The following is a 22166-nucleotide window of genomic DNA, read 5'->3' on the forward strand; positions in this document are numbered from 1 at the left end:
TTCAAACCCCAAAACCTTTATTGTTTTGTTTTTTTTTTCGTCTTCATTTTAGAACATCCTTAACACATTGTCCACAATGCTGGGAACATGAGTCACTATCAGCTGATGTAAATAATTTTTTAAGTCTCACATTTATGAAGGTGTGAGTGAGCGTATGTGCGTGTGAGTGTGCATGATTTATATATACAGTATTTATGAGTACGTCATACTCAAAAGCATTCAACCATGAGGCGACCATCTTATGTGACAGTGTGTGGGATGTTGATAAAGACGCTGTTTGTTCTACTTGTGTTTTCCAAAAAGGGAGGGGTGGGAAATGGGCCGGGGCTACTGAGCGCTTTCAACAAGCTACTGTATTTGTCTGTCTGTACTGTTTGTCATCATCTTTGGTTTGTTCTGTCATCTTTCTATTTTACCTGTATTTGAAAGTGAAGAAAGAAAAGTACCACTAGCTTCTGTGTGAGTTATTCATGCCATGTTATCACCACTCAGACATAAATATGTTTCATGCAACAAATGTAGTGCAGGTCTGGTTATGGGAAGACTCACACTCAATCTTCCAAAGGGTGTGTTTTCTTTGCGATGGTAATGGAGAGTTTTGAAAACAAATATTTACATCCTGTTTCACAATCTTTGATTGTTTGAGGTGGATATCTGTTTCAATTTTTCAAATTCTTTTCAGATACACGGTTCAAAATTAACTTTTTCAAACAAAAGATTTCTCTGATGCGGATTCATTGTCTCATTTTAACTTTTGAACATCTCCATTTTCTCAACAGTCTTTAAATCAGCTGTGAGAACTTAAAGCACTTGATTCTACACAGAAAAGGAAAAGTAAGAAACATGAAAATGTATTCTTGGCTGCCAGTGTTTGAGCTGAGGGGTTAATTTCAGACAAATGTATTCACAGTAGTCAGTATCAAGCTGCACTGTTGTACTTTTTATCTCAGATCAGCAGACAGTTGCTTTAATTTAACCATAAACTGTACCGCCTGCATTTATGGCTATCTGTACTGGTTTGCAGCAAGTGATCAATGTGCAATGACAGCATCATGAAGTCTTCATAAATCAAGTCATTGACTGTGTAGTAGTGCATCACGGTAAATAATGAAGTCACAGTAATTTCATCGTAATGCCTGGAGATTTTGGCAAATGTAGTAACTCCTGTGTACCTTTAAGTTGTGTATTTATGTGTGAATTATTTTCATAAGACTCTCCATAAGGTTTGTGAAGACCCCAGTGACACTTTGGTGTAATGTTATTAAGTATGACAAAAGCATTGAGGACAATGTGTGTAGTTTTTGTTGATACTGTACTGTATTTATCTTTGATAGTCTTGACACATTGACTCGACACTGCTGTTTGAATGTAACTGGTCGTGTTTTATTCTCTGGATGTGAAAAGCAGATATACATATACATATATATATACATATATATATATTTACATACAATGTGTCTTTTTTATTTTTTCACTGAATGAGCCTAGTGTCAAAGTCGTGCCTGCCAAATTTTTAAGAACATAATGTAACTAACATGTGGGACTGATTTGTCACCTGTGTCTCAGAGGGGAGTTGTAGTAATGACAAACATCTGTGATGTTGGCAAAGAGTCTCCACAGTCACCGTCAAAAGAAACAAACAAGCTTTGTTTTTATGTCAGTCAGCTCCTCAAACCCTTTTGCTGAAGTTTTCACGAAAGCTCATTTATGCTTCTATCTGACAAACCCATTTCACCTCGACCTTTAAAAAAGTTAGAGGTCCCATTTTGTAAGATTTCTATGTCTTTTTTTGATCATAAATCTAAGTTCTGTATTAATACTGTTAAAGTGTCAAAGCCTCAGTCCACAGAGAAATGCCCATGGCCTGTATTCAGAAAGTGAGCCTTAAAATGAGCCGTCAGGACTTCTGTAATTCTGTGATGTCACAACAAAGCAGTCACCGCCGTCAGCCATGCCCTAAACCCAGCCCGCCCAGACCCACCATCCAACCTTGCAGAATTTGGTTATCTGAAATCTGCTGAAAATAATCAGCCAATCAGAAGAGAGGCTCGGAGCCTTGGTTCTTAAAAGCACAAACATATTTTCTCATGGATATCAACGCATAAAAAATAAAACACTATAAAAGTGTAAAATAAGGCTCCTTGATACATGTCATGATATTTAGATCATGACAAAGTGCAGCATTTTGCTGCACACAAATGAATAAATGAAAATTAATCTAGAGTAATATCCCATCTCAGCATGAGATAAATACTACATGTGAGAACATAAAGTATTTTTAATCACGACTTTTGTGACTACCACTTTCCTTTTCTCTCCATGTAATTTCTTAATAGTTATTATGAAATATGTTTTCATATGTCACAGTTTTCTCTACATCAGCCCTCTCTAGTCTTGACACAGAACATTCTCACTGATGTAAGCTCCCTTGAGAGCGACACCTCCCTGAATTTCCTCCTGTATGTTATTTTCATAAAATTCTAAATCATGAGTGTTGGGATTAACATTTAAAATACACTAGTAATTCTGTTACTGTAATAAATAAAATGCTGGTCTTAAATTATACATTATTCATAAAAATTTCAAGCGTGTGGTAATATTGGTACAATATTATTCATGAGATTATGGGTTAGCCGACATCAAGGCAGAACTGCGAGGTTATGCACCAGTAGCAGATCACTCCATTCAAAAACCGCACAAACTCTCTCTGTGCTCTGCCTTATGTGCACATTCACAAAAAAATATGTGATGATCTGTTGTGATTGTCTCTTTTTTTTTTTCTCCCAGCGTCTGCTTCAAAACAATGAAGTCCAGGAGAACGTGAAAAGCAGAGATCCTATTTAATGTTGGGTTGTCTCACTACAAGAATGCATTCATACCATAATTTCACAAGCTGCTCTCAGTTAAGTTCAAAAGTTCATTCACAACTCTCTAACTGTAGAACAACACAAGGATAGAGACGTGCTTCCACCACCAGCCTCCTCTGTATGCCACTTTGTCCAATTATAACTCCCTGTACAGCTCATTTACTGCCGCTCCATTGCCTCCAACCAGCCGGAGCTGACATACGGAATTTCTTATGACCCTTATCTAGTTTTTCAGCATGCCGCAGCAGAGGCTTAGATCTAAGTCACAACATGTCACCTTAGCAACGGCTTTAAAAAAAAAAGAAAGATTTCATTCAGTGATGAAAATGGTTGAGGCACACATTTCCTGTAGTTCTATGAGAGCAGACATTTCATGTGTTTTTCTCTGCTGCTGGTGGCTTGTCTCCCTCTTATGTGACCTGAATAAGTAAGGCTGCACACCACTGGCTGGTAAATAGCGTGGAGAAGCTGCTTTAGGGCGCTGTCATCTGCACTTAGCCTCAAAAGCAGTGATACATTTGTACACTGCACAAAGTGCAACACGGGAACTATTACATTGTTCTCTCATTTACACATTCTGGCTGGAGTGAGGTAGTATTTTATTTTAATTTTTTTACTTTAGACCCAGTTAAACAGCAGTTGTTCTGCATTTTTGTTGAGTTCCTTTAAACAGAACAATGTGCATGCTACTTAGCCAAACACTGCTGTCCCTAGTGTCTAGAGCTGTTTTTTGCCCAAGATATTTAAAAAAGCCATAATCATTATTTTTATTTTGTGATGATGAACCTCAACTTTAAGTTCAACTTTACCTTTCCTGTTTTCGATCACTCTCCCTGCTCTCCTTGTCAGCCTCAGTAGGAAGCTATTTTCACCAAAAAGCCTCCAAAAACCCACTGAACACTATCTGATCAACACCAAGACAAAAAATAATAATAATGGAGCTCAGCCGGAAACAGATATTTCCTTCAAGAGCCAAAAAGAGAGGCCAGAGGTCCAGAAACAAAAGTCCAAATGAAAACAGTGCTGCACTGTATATGCTGGGTGTGTAAATTAGCAACTCCCATGTTGTACACTGTAATGCAGCGTACCTCTGTACTATAGCCGGCCAGGCTGAAGCTAGCTGATTAGCATGCCATCTTCAGTAGAAGAAAACAAGTAATGGAAATGGAAGCTGGAATGGAATGTTTTGTCCTCGCCTGAAAAAAGTGATATTTGATAACAATAACTAACATATACTTTATACAAGAACTATGGAAAGCTTCACATTACCTCTACATCTGGTCAGAAACTCAATTTTCAGGTTTCAGACCTCTGGCCCTAATATTATGGTTTCAGTGGTATTTTTAGTTCATTTCTTCTGTCTTCGACCCAGCATGCTTGCCAAAGGCAGTAACCAGTAGTAGCACTTTCCTTGAAAGCATAGCATCATCACGTTTTCACTCGGGTACGCTCGGTGTCTTCACCCGGCCCTCCTGAAGTGACATTTGATCAGATCTTTACAGTGCATGGAAAGCTAACGAACAAACGCCCCACTGCTGACACAGCGCTGACGCAACAGGAAGGAGAGACACAATGAAATGTGCGAAACAGTCGCTTGTAATCTGCCATGGACTTCTCTGACGATATTCATATCTCAGAATACTTTTATTAAAAAACAACTTTATTTTCGTGATGTGTGGACCCTTACGGACTAATGGATTATAAATAATGGAGGATTGGACGGAGAATACGTCTTCTGGACCGTTGATCAGGTAGAGCGAATCAGCCCCGTCGCTCTTACATCTGGTACGTCACGCTGGTAGACATTAATAAATCATATTTATGTGCTTATGGTTAGCGCAAAATGAACTAAATATTTGAATTCTAGAGACTCTCACCAGCCCCAGGGCTGAAGAGGCTAGTCTGTTAAGCAAACAGCAGTTAATGCTAATGCTGCTCATGTAGCAGTGGCACAACTTGCATTTGCAAGTTCTTTAAAACATTTTCAACCTATACAAATGTGTCTTTCTCATATAGCTAGTTTAACAAAGTGTTATGTATTGAAATGGATCCATACAAAATCATCATCATTCATGTCACTTCATGTCCAGTCATTGTTTATAATACCAGGTCTTGGAGTCACAATAGTTTGAATGTGGACTCAACATATTCTTATGCTTTTTTGAGTGTCCATGCCTCAGGGCAGCCAGGGTTAAATTACAGGGGCAATTGGTGGAATCTGACCCCAAAGACCCCAGGGCTAACTATCTATTTTGTTTAATACACTTTACTGTCTTACCATCTGAGCTTCTGAATTAAATTGTGTATCCTCAGATGAACAATAATGTTAGCTAGTTTCTAACTTTAGCTTTAAGTAACAAGATAAGCTAACTAAGATTAGCTAGCTTCATTTTTTAATATAAAATGTCATATGTCTAATTTTAGCAAACACTGGTTCTCTGTCATGAGCAGTGAGAAGATGAAACCCCCTTTGTTCTCACTCAGGAGCTAATTGAACAATATTAAAATGCATATGTGCTGAAAGCTCAGTAATTGCATTATCAGTGGTGGAAAGTAATTAAGTGCATTTAGTTTAAGGACTGTACTTCCAGTTCCACTACCCGTCCATGCTACTTTATACTTCCACTACATTTACATTTCATCCCACTACATTTCAGAGGGAAACATTGCACTTTCTACTCCACAGTTACAGACAGCTTCATTTAAATAGTCACATTACACATAATAATCTCTTTTATGTGATGCCCCGTCAATGAATTAGGGGTGATACAGCAAAGCTATGCAGATGTTCTCAACTCATTTTCTTCACAACCAGACATTTTCATCTGTTAACAGTTGTTTATTGGTTTAAACTGAACTTTGTTATCCAAGATCATCTGAGAGTCGAGCTGATCCAGACTCAAAAAGTATTTCAGTCACTGCCTCAGTGGGATTCAGTAGGAGCTACATACAAAGAGAAGATAAGACTTTTGCAGCTGCCACCATTTAATGAGACTCAACTTCACTGCAGCCACAAGGGCTGTCGCATTTCTCAGCGTGTGGTCACAGCATTACTGCATGAGCTATCCCTCAGGAACACAGTTGCCCCTTACTCAGGAGTGCAGTGGTAAGACGGATTTGATTAATTACAAAACAACAATGTAGTCTCAACCCCACCCTCCACCACACCCAGAAAGCATCACCGGATGAGAAGGCGCCAATGTGTGTGCCTGTTGCTATCTAATCACACCCATCCTATAGCCTACCCCTCCATGACAGCAGAGGAAATGGGGACGTGGGGAGGCCTTTAGCCTAACGAAAACATTCAGCCTGTCTCGGACTGATAGCTGCTGTTGTTTATATGTAGGAGAACAGCCAGCTTCACCAGAAAGACACTGGGCAAGACTGTTTACCTTTGGGGAATCTTGGATATTGCGATGTCCAGGTCAGACAGGCAGGATTTTAAGGAATGTAGCCTGAGCTTAAGGCAGATCAGAGTCACGGAACCAAGCCTAATTGTTACTCCATGGATTGTTTTTTATCAAGATCATCTTGTTCTTCAAATATTTACACGGATATTCAGAGGGGACTCAACAGTGTCAAAGAAAGAGCTGCAAGTTATACAAAATTTTCTTTTGACAAATGTACAGGTCAATTTGATCTTCATTTGTGAGTTTGTACATAAACTTTTATTGAATTCATCAACATTTACTTGCATTATTTTCCAAACTAGAACTTGATTCAGCGACCACCACACAACAGACACCATACTGGTTTTTATGTTTTCACCTGTGCCTCTTCGTTAGTTAGTCAGCATTGTTTGTCAGCGGGATAACACAAAAAGTACTGTACAGATTTGATCATAGCAATGACATGATTCACACAGCTATAGAGCTGTATGAATTAATGCATATGAATAAATAACACTATTGTTTAGAACAAAATACATGCAGAATTATTTTCCATTCTAGTTTCTCACATTAAATCACATTTTCACTTCCATATTATTTTGTGGGTTCAGCATTAATCCACATTGTGACACTGCAGTGACATCTTTTAGGTTCCCTTTTTTCTGTTTACCCCTCCATTTGGCCTTTCCGTTCCTCTGTTCATTCATTCTCCAGATTTTGAAATCACTGGTCCTAGTTGAGGTCATAGTAGCGACAGACCAGCAAAGTAGCCAAAACATCCCTTTCCCCACCAGCTTCCTCCAGTTCCTTCTAGGAAATCCACTAGTTCTTGCATTTTTCTGAAACCCATGATATGTCTGGCATGATGCTAATTGATGTAATGAAGGCCTGTATCTGAAAAAATTTTATTCTCACATCACTCAGAGTAACTATACCCTGATTCCCTCTGTTTTAACCCGTACCTGCTTGTTTGTTTGTGTGTTAGGAGGATTGCGCAGAAAGTGCTGAACTTATTTGTAGCAAGAGGGATGGAGCAGGAGCCTGGGCCCATAAAACTTTGGTACTGATCCAGTTAAATGGGCAGATACAGGAAGTGTTTTTACAACAACTGAACACTTGCTTTTGGTGTCATCTCTGACGGTGTATATAATAATAATAATAATAATAATAATAAAACCAGAAGAGCAGCACAAATAAACAGAAGCAAATAGAACTGCATAAATAAAAATATATATCAGGATATGATATCAGAATATATAAGAACAATAATCAGGGATAAAACATATAATTAAACACATATTAAACAATACCAAATGCTGAGACAAAGAGATTTAAAAGAAGTTAATGAGTTAGAGCGTTCTGATTTCAGTCGGAAGAGTCAGAGTGTGGGGGCTCTATTAGCAAAAGCCCAATCACCCTTAGTCATTACCTTGACCTGGACCTTTAGGGCTCTTTTTTGGTATAGATGAGATGTGAAGGATGAGCTGTGATAACCGTGGTGATCCTCTGGCTCCTTCTCAAGTGCCATCAATATTTCTGTTTTAGTGTTCATTAGCAGATGTTGCTGTACCCGCAGACCCTTTGTCACGTGTTGGGGCTTAAAGATTTCGGTTAGATCAGCTAGGTTTCTTGCATTTCATTTTGGTCTCCAATTTTCATGATTCCCACCCTTTCTACGAAACCATATTGTAAAAAGCAACTCACATGACCTTATGTCCAAATCCAAAGTATCTTGTTTGCGTAATATTGTGTCCTATTTGTGTACTACTGGTTGATTCCTATTCCAGGCAGTGGTGAGGCTTTGCTCATGGGAACATTTGCTTTGAGTTATGCATTAGTGTTTTGGTTACTGTATGTCATGATTTTGGCTGCTGTGAAATAAATATTTATCTCACTGAATCAAAAAAAAGTGGATTCAGTCCACAGCAGCTGGTGTTCACCAGGGTTTGATTTTTATTTCTTTTAAATTCTAAGTGGGTAATTTATTATTTGAGCTATATAATAATCACAGGAAATTGAGCCTGACTCTATCTGACCTCTTCCCAGCACTCTTTCTCTGAGTCCTGTTTATCTCTTCATCATTCTCTGAACCCTCACAAACTCCTCTTTAGACCCGGACAGGTGCAGATATCTGAGAGTCTTTGCTGTTGCTTCTCCCTCTCACCGTGCTTGGGATGAAGGCTTCACCAAGCCTTCCTCTTGGCCATATGCAAGACTAGAAATACCTTGGGAAACACCCAGGGGACTTTTGTTTACAACTTTTTTTTATGTCCAAGGGGATATAATTGATGATAGTCTTGTGTATAAAACTGAGAACAATTGGGAAAATACAGATAATTATTCTTAATTCATGAACACGTCTCTCAGAGGAGCACGGAGTCACAGTGAGATTAAGGTGGAGTGGAAAAAATCCCTGATTCCACAGGTCTAGTGTCTGGTGCTGGCAGCAGGTTAGAGCAAGCTCATGTGACCCTGTTGATAGAGAAGAGCCGTAAGGGAAGAGGAGGACACGTTACTGAGAGGTTTTCGGTTGGTGAGAAGGAATTTGACCCGAATTCTTTTGTCAGAGGAGGATTGGTTGACCGAGAGCAAGAGTAGGTGATCAAACATGCAGCGGAGATCTTAGTATTTTTGAGGAGGATACTGTTGCAGTAGTGGAGCCTCATGAACCTCAGTCTGTTTGGGTTGAGGTGTGGAATGACTGTTATCCAACACAAAACACACTGGGCAAAAACAGTATTCTCTCAGTGCCAGGTAACCAAATGCAAAAAGGAGGGAAGAGTGAAATATCTATAGATTTGGAGCAGGAAAGCTCTGGTAGTTCATCACATGCTGATCGAGCTGCTAAAAAACCTATTGATAACACTGCAATATATGAGGAGTGGAAACTTATTGCCTTTGCACGCATGCTGATGTTTCACACTGATGACCCACCAATCAACAGCAGATCACTTTTCTAATGGATTTGATTCCCACGCATGCAAAGCAGCACATTGCTCAGTTGGAGGGACGTTAGTATTCTGCTTTCAGCTTTTATTTGTTTCCAGGAAAAAGAAGATTATTTCAAATATCTATAGATAAGAGGGTTCATCTCAACCTATACATCCATACTTTTTGCTTGAGAAACACTGGCAGCTTTATAGCCTACTGTAGGCCAGTCTGTAGAGCTGTGTCTCTGTATCTATATCCAGCTTGAAGCACTTCCAGGAAGCGGCTAATGCCCATTGGCCAAAAGTTGTTTGGCAGCTGACGCTGGGCAGTTTGATGACAGGTGTGGTAACAGTGGCACAGACACCACTGAAAGTGAGAATAGAAGGATGAGCCGTGACAGAGCTTTTGGCGCGTGTGTATAATGAGAGCTGCGTGTCTTTGCATGTGCATGTATGTGTGTCACCAGAAGGTTTATTTCTGTTGCATGAATGCAGCTTTGTGGGTGTAGTATGTTGTGAATGGTGCCGTGTGTTGCAAGTCTGTGCAAAACAAACGTCCGTACTGAAAAGCATATTCAGTCCTAAAATATTAGAACATTGTGCAATTTTGCCGTCAATGCATGTTGTGCATTTGCATCCATGGCAACAAACATACTGTAACACTCATACTTCCTGTGCCCTTGGATTTGACACCAGAGGTTTGGGGATTTAACTCCTTGCTAAATATGTCTCCTGGAACTCGGAAGAGGCGAGCAGCTCAGCTGACACCAACTGCATCAGCACTAGTTCCAGTTATGAGAGAAGCAAAATCCCCTCTAACGCTGCTTTGTTTGGGACTAATTATGAGTCGTTCACATTAGTGCTATTCATTTGTTCTAATTGCATTTGTCATGAATGTTATTCACAAAGATAAATAATTCAGAACCTTAAACCAGCCATGAGGTTTTGTACATTCATTATGACATTTGGTGAACCACAAACTGGTTTTCACTTAACCAGTGAAATATATCAACATCTATTTGACAGTTCGCCACAAATTTGGTGCAGAAGTTCATGAGTCTTGGTGATTGACCTTGGTGCTCTGCATTGACACCAGCAGGTTGGCATTTTATCTTCACAGCAGAAACTCTCCAGAGGAGTTTATTGGTCTGCAGTGGAATCTTCTACAGACATTCATGTTCTCCTGAAGATAAATTGGAATAATTTGGTAATCTCTTGACTTCTCATGCAGCGGCAGCATCAAAGATCTACCAAATACCTGCAAGACTGTTCCCATTGGCAACAGAGAACACGCAAGAATTGTCATATGCTGTGTCCCAATTCAGGCGCCGCATTCTTCAAATGATGTGCTCCACGAAGGGGTGGCCTTCCCAACGCCGCAGACAGTAAAGGGCGAAACGGAATGAGACACTGTGGTCTATGGAGGATTTTTGCTTTGGTTTGGTTAACACTTATACTCGTACTTACAATTAACAGTGTAATCCTCAGGCTCTCTTTCAGCGTTGTTTGCTTTCATTACCGACGTGCAATGAATTGTGGAGCCTTTGTTGCTCCGGAAAAGAAGGCTGCATTTAAGGAGTCTTTGAAATGAGACAGGCATCATTGTGCAGCCTCCTGAAGATAACGCCATAGAATTGACCATCAGGGTTAATATGTATATGAGAGTGCTGCAACAAAAAACTTTACAATGGAGTTGATTGAGGCCAATGCAATGTGTATGTTCTTTTAAAACATTACACTCTGGTTGTTTTCCTCGAGGCGTGACTGAACAAATGTGTGACCTGCTCTTCATTTGTTCTTTAACAATTTTGTCCTCATGCCTTGTGAAGTCAAAACAAGTTTTCCTCAAGTAAAGTTTGTCATTCAGCAGGTCACACTGGAATGTTCAACAATTTACACAAATCCTCTCAGTTAGTGGAGAAAAGGGAAAGAGGTGTCTTTGTTATTGGAGCCAGGACATCTGCTAACAAGACAAACTGCAGAGTGGAGCTCTGCTATCACACGAGGAAATGTCTGCCCGGGCTGCGCACTATGGAGAGGGGCAGAGCACTTAGAAGTCTTCCTGCGATTGTGAGAAACCACTGACTTGAAATGTGTATGCTTTCTTAGCTCGTAGTGTTAAGAATAGATATGTTTCTCCACCTGAATGTAACCCACAGCAGTGTGTAGGCAAGTGGCAGCTTAGGGGGAAAAAACACATTAGGGAAAGCAAAACATCAAGCTTACCTTTTTAGATTCTAAACATTTGTTTCTATAGTCTGTCGTGTGTTTTGTGGACAGCAAGGAGGAATAACATGGTTTTAGTCTATGTGTAGGTTTTCAGCATTTCTCACATTAGAAATCCTGATCCTGGTCCTACTCCATAAAACCTGCACATCAACAGTACTACAGAATCAGGAAGATGTTATTGGCCAGACTTAGCTGCTGTCTGGGCTGGGGGGGGGCAGCTTATAACACCGCACTCCACAGAGCCATATGCCAAACATAATTGAAGGAAATGGCTCTCAGTAAATTATGGACTGATCAGTAATAGCAAGATCAATTTGTCCCAACCTGTTTATTGTGATCTTCAATTATTCATATGAGTCATTCCAACAAGGGCTAAAGCACTGCAGTTAGCCAGAGGATACACAGCTGCAGAGTCTGCAGACCAGAGCAGCATTTGAGTAGCAGCCGCTTGTATATGCGAAACATCACCATGGAGAGTAATGGAAACATCTCTCGGTCTCACAGCCTGTGATATCTTAAGTGCACAGTTGAATATATCATGAGACTCATGAAGAGCAGGAAGAGATTCAGAACAAATTAAGATGCTCTGCGAAGCAACAAGGCTGTTGCAGTCGAACACTCTGTCTTCAGTGGACAGTAGGGACTTGTTCCTACCTAAATTTTGGGAAGAAATGTAGTATTTCAGATGAGCCCCTTTCTTCAGTTTTTTTTTTTTTTTTTTTTGTCTATGCAAACACTTTTAGTACTTTGTGGATAAAGCGCCACCAGGAGGTATTTCACTGCCCAGAGTGTGAGTAATAGGTAATGATAGTGTAGCAGTTGGTGTTGCAACAACCAGAGCAGCAGCCGGTCATTTAAAGGCACTGCAGTGTGACGATGATGACCTGTGATAAGTATAGACACACATTGCTTCTTCCACATTTCTACCACGATATCCCTGAGCATCATGTGTGGCCCAGCTCTTATAGAGGGGTTCCTGTTTAATAAGAAACATGATGCAGTGCTTTTCTTATAATACAGTACATGTGTCATAAGCTTCAGTGGCACCAAAAAGCCAAACATACTGTCGACAAAATAAATTAAAGCATGTGAAGGGCAGAAACCATTGAACTAAAAGGTATTTTGTTTATGTCATCCCTGCGTCATAATGTACTGGTTTCCAACCTTTTTGGCCACTTTGGACAGTGATGTTTTCTTCAGTTTCATATTGAGGTTTTGCAGTCCTGACAAAGCAGGACCCTGTGGTATTTTACAAGAAAAAAAAGCAACGAGTGATGAAAGCCAGAAAAAATAAACAAACATTATTTGCAGCAGCAATGTTTTGTCTTCCTCTACTGACATCAATCAACTTGTGACCCTCTCAGAATTGTCTTGTAATTGCCTGAGCCGCAGCTTGGGAACCACAGTCATAATGTGAAAAGGATCCGGCGGAGAAGCAGATGTAAATCCCCAATGTAACATCAAGCTTTCCAGCCAAGTCCTCCAGTCTGAGCGAGCTCAGCGGTCATTTGTCCCTGCTCTCTGAGACCACCCAGAGAAGTGGTGTTCCCTGAATTACTGCCCCAAGCATAAAGTCTTAAAAATGACTGTCGGAAAATAAACTAAACTTACTCATAAAAAAAAACCTTTTAATGATGTGACAATGCTGTAATAAAGGTAAAGGTTTAGGCACAAAAATAACTCATTCAGGTTAAGAGAAAGGTCATTTCTTTGGGTTAAAAGTAAAAGTACTTTGCTATGGTCGGAGGACCTTCCTCATATTTGTTAGAATAATAAACGCATGGTTAAGGAACAGTCATTGTTAAAAGAAACAACACTGAACATCAGTTTGAAACTGCAAACGAACAGCGTTCTCTCGTGTTAAAGTTAACTGTTTTGTTGACCCATACTGTCATCTCAAATGTTTACCCCTGATCTCATGGTTGAATTATTTTAAAAAACCATGGTTTGAATGTCATATTTATGGAAGTGAGGACTGGTGTAGTGTGTTGCAATACCTTTTCCTTTTCCTGTACCAAACAATTGAAATCCTCCTCTGGTTTAATCTCCTGCACATCCCCAGATAAGACATTTCTGTAAACACAGACTGGTTTGTTTAAATCTCCTCTCCCTCTCTCTGCCATTTGCTCATAATTGAATGCAATTAAGGAAGTGATATTGAATTAATGTTGACTTCAGTGTGGGAGTGCTGCCGGGCTTTGCATCAGAGGACAGACTGTAAAAACAATTCAGAGTTGATCATTGTTTTACGCCACAGATAAGAAGTTTGGCTGAGGCACTCTGGGTACATCTGCAATGCGTACAAACATACTCACCATCTGGGACAAGAAGTGCTTACAAATAATTATAAACTGTTGATGGCCCAGAACTGTGGGATTTAAAGGAAGTAGACTGTGTCAAGGAATAACAGAGATATATATATATACAGAAATGACCTTTACCTGCCTGCATGATTGTCCTTAAAGCGTTTGCTGTGCTGTAGGAAAGCGGTATCTAACCCTAACCTTAACCTCCTTACTCTTTGGTAAACTCAAAAGAAAAGAGAGACTTTCAGTTACCAACCGAGACATCTGAACATAACCTGCTACATCCCTGCTTTGATTTCTCAAAAGCCCTTTATCACTTCTTACTGCCAAAGCAGCTTTCTTCCTAAGTGTTCTTCGCTTCTGAGGAAATCACTTTAAAACATTTTATTTACATTACGCAGAAACTTTTTAATGCTGTCAACTGAAACGTTCACTACCATATTAGATCTGTATTTACGTTAAAATTATACACAGTGATGATTCAAAGACTAACACAAAGTAAACTTTAGGAAATTACTTGTTAATGGAAAAGAGAGAAAAAACTAAATTATTTTGCATCCAACATCAACATTGATATATTCAGTAGTTGCCAGTTTTGCAGTTCTGGGACATCACTTATCGTATTTACATTAGGAAGAATCTTGATTATACAACTTTTTTTTGAGTTTATTCTCTTCTAGAAGTATAATTTTTGACAACACAAGTGTGCAGCACCCAGGATAATGAGTATGTTCAAATTTCTTTCGATTCCTGTTTTAGATAAATTCCAAAATAATGCTTGTCATAAATGAAAGTTCATTCTCGCTGTTGGAACTGCAAGCCCATCTAAAGGGCCACTTACTAGCCTTTTCTGGAGCTCTCAACTGCATCACACTATCCTTGGTGGATGCTTCTCTGTATCTTTTAGAGCCTCTGAACGTTAGATGACATGAAAACTAGATATCTACTGTAGTGTTTGCAGAAATAAAGTCTGTATCTGACGCAGAGTTCTTGTTCTGTTTGTTTTCCGGCACTGCAGCATGAATGACTCATCATCACAATGACTAACATGACCTGCGAGCCCACTTCAAGTGACAGTCAACTCATAGAAAATAGAATTCGCTCTCACACTTCTGCATTATGTAAAAAAAAAAAAAAAAAAAGGCAACACAGAACACCCACGATTTCAAGTACTCAAAACACAGGTACTGATGGGTTTCAGGAATAGTCCAGCCACCCCCACTCAGTGCTCATGCACAATGAATGCCCATGTGCATAAAGAGAGTCTGACCACTTGATTTTTGGTCTCTGACATGAGCTTCCAATATGTCCCGATTTTTGTGATTTCCATCGGTTGATGGGCATCGTGTTTATTGCCTCATGAAGTTAACTGTCTGATTTTCCTTATGCTTTGAGTAGGAAAACAAAGTGCTGGCATCCTAGACAGGGAGTTCCTCAAATGATGCATATTAGACCATTGATATTTTGACAGGAGGAATGATAAGGGGTATGTCATTATCATGGAGCAGTTCAGCTGTTTTGATGTTGCTCCCTGTACTTACTTACTTATGTAGTGCTTTACGAATATTTGCATACATTTGTAATTTAGAATCACAGACTTACTCATCATCATTGTCTTCTCTTATGTAGCACTTTACAGAACGGTTACCAAGCTCTTTACAAACAGTAGAAAATGAAAACTAGTAAAAGCAATGAGGACATGGTAAGAAAAAGGCAAAACTGAATTATAAATGTTATGAAAAAAAACTACACAGGCCATAAAACTGAAATTTAATAAGTAAAGGACACAGTAACAGATTTAGCCTGACTGAGCCCCTCGTGCAAGTTGTTTTAAAGTTGACAAGCCCTAATGGGAAAGGCCAGATTGTTTGTCTTTAATCTCCAGCCAGAAAACTAATAAAAAACTGCTGGAGGACCTGAGGCCACAGTCAGGCTCATCTGGAGTTTAACCATCTGCCTCATCATATTACTCTGCTGTTTAACTTAAAAAGGAAGTTCTTTCGCCACAGAGCTTGCCCAGGGCATTGATGAATTAAGCAGCTGCTTTGAGCCACTTTAACGTCAGGGGGCACCAAAATGGACTACAAGGTTATATTTCATTTATTTAATCAAATGTATTTTAACTTTTAGAAACATGCATGTGTCGTTATAGTGCTCAGTAGCTCTCCTACTGTCTCCAGTTCACGGAAACCTTGTGACTTTCTGCCCATTTTAGATTAGTTGGGAGTTAGGTGGTGCTCTTCAGAAACCTATGGGTGATGTCACAGAGGCTGCATCCATCTTAATATAGAGTCAACATAAGGATCTGAAAATGATGCCGAAAGATGCTAAAATTCTCCGTAAAGCCGAGGGGAGCTGCAGAGTTGGGGGATAATTCTTTGTGGGTTTGTCACTACAGGCCACCCCCACAGGCCTACATACACACGGTCATTTAACCTATTGTTAATAAAAATAATTACTATGGCAGTGATAACTAAAGCAGTGGCAGATCAGACAAGGCTAATACAAATGGCTTTTTGGGGGTCAAGGCAGCTTATCTAAACACAGTTCAATACAAAATACAATGAAGCTATTCATGCCTTTTTCTGTCACAAATGATTGCAACGATAAGATTTACAGTAAGCATCATTGTGTTCGTCACAATCTGTTTCCTGCGTCTGTGATTCTGATATCGTGGCACTCTTGATCCGACAGCTACAGTAAGTGTATTAACTTTGAGAAATGATGTGCTCTGGGTGGGTTTGCCACTTGCACGTGAGGCAGTGCCACGATGGTTGTTAAAGATATTTAGGTTTATTTTAGTGATTGCAGAAAGTTTTGCATGAAAATGCTAAAATGTTAAGTCTAATGCATTTTTTTATTTTTATTTTCTTAATATGTGGATGAGTTCATTGAACTAAGGTTTATATGAGCCATGTATCATTCTCATATCTCAACTTTATCAACAAATTGGTATCAAGCAGTACCTTGGCATATTTGTTCCATTCTCAGACAGTAGATTTATCAGTGTGTAGCTTCTCTAAGCCATTTATAGTATTTCATGTTAATTTTAATCGCCACCTGCTGCACTGCCTATTTTAACCATACTATGTCTCTCTGTCTGCACATGCACAGCTGGCATGTTCTAAGTTTAAGCTGCGCTAGAAAGTGTTTCATAATCGGAGCTTCAAATAGCAGTGGGTCCCCTGTGCTATTCTCATTCCTGTCACATTTGTACAGTAGAAGTGAGCAAACAAAGTAATGGAGAAGTCTGACTCAACATTTCTCCTTTTTTAAAATGTCTCACACATTTAAATGATTTTATTAGACGATTTATAGTTTCTGTGAGATAAATCCGAAATCATTCTTTCTGCCGACGTCCTTTCAAGGTCCAGTGTCAAAGGACGTCAAAGAATTACAAACTGACTCCGAAATAATGACATGGGTGATTTTGATTTGATTGATTTGATTTGATTGACTTTATTGTCCACCTCAGTGGAAATTTGTGTCAGGCTTCTCCCAAGTACAGTAAAAATAGGTACAGTAATCTACATAACACAGCACACAGTTAAAAATATACACTAGTCCAAATGAGAATTTAGCAGATACATATATAGATACCAGGCGGCAGATCTAATAAAATAAAATAAAATAAAATAAAATAAAATAATAATAATAATAAAAAAAAAAAAAAAAAAAAAAAAAAAAAAAAGGAACAAGTGTTTATTGGTGCAGTCATTTTGTGTTCAATGCCTGTATGTCAGAGGGAATAAAAGACTCATGTATGTTGCGGCTGGCCCTTGGGGCCCTGATTCGATGGCCAAGCAGAGGTAGTTCAAACTCTAAGTGTGGTGAGAGATCCTGAAATAGATCAAATGGATGAAACAAATTCACTTACTACTGAAATATTTATGGATTACAACATTTTCAGTCTATCCAACCGTCATCAAGTGTATAGTCATCATCACGCTTCCATATACGCATACAAATAGGAGCTGCAGAGATTGGTTTGACTGATCTCACATTAAAATCACCTGTCAGAAAAGATAGCATGAAAAACACTGAAAATGATGAACATGATGAAATACATTGGTGCCCCCATTAGGAACAAAAGATAGACCTACAGACAAAATAGATATGATTTCATCAGAGTTATTTCAAAAGTGGGTTCAAGGTGCCTATGTTCAGGTGTGCAGGGATTTTTTTTTCATAGTTGATGAGGCTGAAATGGAAAATGTGAACAGCTCTGCAACACAGAGGCTCTTGAAAGATAAATACTCTTTGGCTGTGAAATGTAGGTGTGGTGCGTGAAGATGAGAACATTATGTGTCCTCAAGGCGCTTCGTAGGATGAGCAGGAAGGATGAGGTGGAGCTGGGACAAACCAGGAGATACTGACACAGAGAAAGTCTCACTGAAGTCAAAATTATAGCGACACACACAAACACACACATTCAACACTGAAACAAAATGTTCTGATGCCTCACATTCAGCTACTCTCTGGGACTTTGTGCAACATCTACCTCAGAGCTTGACTGCATCCCAGAGTGCTCATCGAGTGGCAGTGAAGTGTCATGTGGAACGAGATCCTGCGAACCAACCCAACCTCTAAAACAAACTCACAGCATGTGTTGAAAGGAAATGGGAGCTGGAGGTGGTATTACATGGAATTAACAGCCTGAGTGGCGTGCCCGCTCAGGGGAGGACCCGTGGAAACTTCCTGCATGTCTTGAAAGTTCCTATGCCCCTAAACAAAAAAACTTGTCAGACTTGTCAAACTTCTGTTTTGGAAGCCTGCTTTGTTTTTGATTTTTTTTTGTTGTTTTTATCATTTTTACTTCCATTGCTATTGTTGCTATTGCTATTGTCTGGAAACTACTGTATGGTTAAACCTGGAAGAAATGATTTTTTGGCCACGGTCATATTATCACTTTTTACATTGATATGAAAAAACATATTAGAAAACTAGCAGTTACACAGCAAAATTAACCTGGTGAATGTAAGCTAAAGCTAAAGCTAAAGCTAAAAACTGAGCTAAACATCCAGGATGCTAAAGGATGCAAAAAAATCCATAAAGACCCCATCCACACTGTCATTTCACATATTGTATTCATGAAAGCCAAAGACACATTTGTGCAAAATTTGCTCTGATCCAAAGGTTTCATGCCGGCACTTCATCGGTGTACAGAGAAAAGAAGAGAAGGAGAGGAGAGGGGTCTGAAAGAAAAACCCGTGGGATGAGATCTCTCAGAAACTGGCATAACTGGCAAGCACAGCTCAGTAACACTTAACACATACAGGCTTACTGCATAGATTGCTGGCTAACTAGATAAAGGCTTTTGGGGCAAATGATCACAGACTACAAAACAGTTCAGCTGTTAAATTTGCACAAATAGCACAACTCAGAAATGCACCTAGTGATAAATGTGGGCACACTTCCTCGTCCTTGTCCAAGCTGTGTCTTGCCTGCTCCTGCTAGGGGGCGCCGCCACCTGCATATTCCACTAGGTGTAGGTTTTTACACTGGATGGCCTTCCTGGCGCAACCTTAATTTGGCGGAGCCAGGAATCGAGCTGCTGAAACAAAAATGTTAGCTAGAAGAAAAAAAAAGGATCTCTCTTTCCCCAGATTTTTTTTTTTTTGTGATGCATTTTTCTTGGAAACTTTTTTTATTTTGAAGGGTACAAGTGTTGCGTTAATTGGGTATGATTGTGCTAAAATTCCCCTTATTCCAGGGAAAGTGGGTCAGTGTCAGCCCAGTGAATGCTGTGGATATGAGTAAGAGTGCACAGATGTGGTAAATTCAGTCGTGCCACAGCTGTAATGTGGTCCAAAGAGAAGCAGGCCATTTGTTAAGATCATCTTCCTTGTGCAGGAATTCCCACTTGACAAGACATTAAGCGCCTTCCTGTGAGAGAGGTATTGCATAACATACAGTCAGTGTCCAGACCAGCGCTGAGCTGAGCGCTAATCTTTGTCTGTGTTCATTGGCCAACATTGCACATATTTCTTTTTTGCTCTAAACCACAAATCCATTTAAAAAAAATTAGTCACTAGTTGAAGATGTACTCATCATGGGTAAATGGTTCTCACATTTCTCAATTCATGTGTCACAGCTCTCATTTTTATTTTCTGGCTAAGGATAAAAGTATCCAGGGAGGTGCACAGTCATGGTCTAAACTCTAATGATTTCCTCCAGTCTTGATTCAAGACTCAAGACAATGCCAACACACTCACCGTTACCACATCTACCATGTGGTGCTCTGGGAAGTAATGATAATTATGAACAAAATGTAAAAAATACACACAAATTCATTGTCAACATCTAATACCATTGTTAATTTGAGGTAGAATACTGACAACAGCTGGCATTGATGTTTTCTTATTTTAAGTTGTGTTGTTAAGGAACCAAAATTCAATGTCTTCCAAACATCTCACCCCGACGTCACATTGACACATGACATAATGACATTCTGGTCGTGAGCAAAACCCATTGTCACAATTTGTAGTTAGTTAGTTAACATTGGGTCTTGATGTCAACCTAATTTTCAATCCCAACCCAAATTTAACGTCTGTCCATGATTAAGAGTGGTCAGAGTCCAACGTCTTTCTGACGTCACACTGGGTGTGTACCTACAATATGAGTTTCCTTTGTCTATCTGTGTGAACAGTGACTGTCAGGGGACTTCCTCTCCTTTGTTTTGATCATGACTTGGACTCCCCTCAGTTGTTACTGTGACCTCTGCACCGTTGCCATCAATGCTCATTTGGTGTCTGAATGAAAACTGATGCCTCAAGTATAAGCTACAAATTTGTGTCAGTCTCTTGGGTAATGAAGACACAGTTTGACACTGGTTGTGCAACATACTTTCTGCAGCTGGGACCCATTGCTTATCTGTCCTGTGTCTGCAGCTTGTGCAAAATACTTTGAGACTTTCACTGAGCTGTGAGAGGCTCAATCACAGCAATATTCGCTGCCCTTCATTTTTGACATTTCCAGTTTCATGTCAATTCATGTCTTAAAAGGTCTCATTAAACCCTGTTTTTTCTAGAAGATATTTTGATATCTGTGCATCATTATATTTGTCCTTTACACTTAGGTCCAGGTCTTTTAGATTACGTGGACAAGTACTGGTCATGGTGGCGCGTGCTGACACAGCGGCTTGTTACTCTCTGCAACAGATTTTAATTGTACAATGTACGATGACAATAAAGTGTCTTGTCTTGTCTTATATTATCTTATCTGGTCAGATCTTCATGAAATTGTATGTGGAGGCTCATGGTTTACTCCCTGACCTTTCATCTAACAGCCCTGTCAGGCCTAGTTCTCTGACATATTAAATGCACCATCCTCCGCGCAAGATATAGCCTTTCATGAAAACATCAGCTTGCAGACTTTTTTGTGTTTGTTTGTGCTTCATGTTTGATTGTCTTTGTGTAAGCCTTACTTGAATTATAGCTTTGAGGAGCTGGGCTGCACACTCTATGACCTCTGACCTCAGAGCTGCGAGGCTCCCACAGATGTCTGCACTTGGCTCATCGCAGTTCTCGTGCAGCAGTGACCTCTCGCAGGCCTGGATGTGTGATTTAAGACACATGTCAAAACTGTATTATGTAGAGTTCCAGCGTGTCTTACAGCTGTGGCTGGTTCGTTGAGCCATCACAACTAATTTCTTACATCTCAAATAATGAACAGATTCTTTTCAGTCAGGCGGTATTGCGGCACAGTGTTGTGACACATATTACACCAGCTTTAAATCATAACTGACGCTGCATAGAGAATCACACAGAAGTTATGTTTGAACTAATAACAGCATTTTAACTGTGCAACGTAAGTGCATGCAGGCACAATTCTGACTTATTGAGAAAAAGTTATTTGCATTGGGTGACACCAATCACAAAAATAATCATAAAGACAGGTAAAGGCTTTTTAGTTCAGGAGCAAAGTAGCTGATTTCTAGCAAAACAATTTAGTTTAGGCTTGAAATGAGGAAATGAAAAAAGAACATAATGACTGCATTTATCAGGCGTGCTGCTGCGGCTTCCATTTGTCCATCTGCATTTGTCTCACGAAGCCAAACTGGCACTTCCCTCATTCAGCCAGCTCTGGTTTCATTTGATTTGATGACACAAGTTGTCAAAAATAGACGGCGATTCTCCCAGAGGAAGAACTTTTCAGGAAACATTGAAGAGGAAACCACTGTCTCTTTCTCAGTATACATGTTATCGTGCTCTGTTAATATCCGCAGCTTCCTCAGATACACGCTGGTCACCAACAGGTGCATTCACTCTCGCTCCAAACACAGATGTTAATGGGAATATTTTGGAACAGAAAACGGAAAACCTGAAATATAACTTTTCAGTCCTGGAGGGAAACATGACTGAAAACATGGACAGATACTGTGGTCACGGTTGGAAACATGTTTCCACTGATCTGCTGTACATATACGTGCCAAAATATCCAATC

This window comes from Trachinotus anak, unplaced genomic scaffold (genome assembly GCF_046630095.1).
Source record: "Trachinotus anak isolate AG129_WGS33_773 ecotype Australia unplaced genomic scaffold, CSIRO_AGI_Tana_v1 ptg000001l, whole genome shotgun sequence".
NCBI lineage: Eukaryota > Metazoa > Chordata > Actinopteri > Carangiformes > Carangidae > Trachinotus > Trachinotus anak.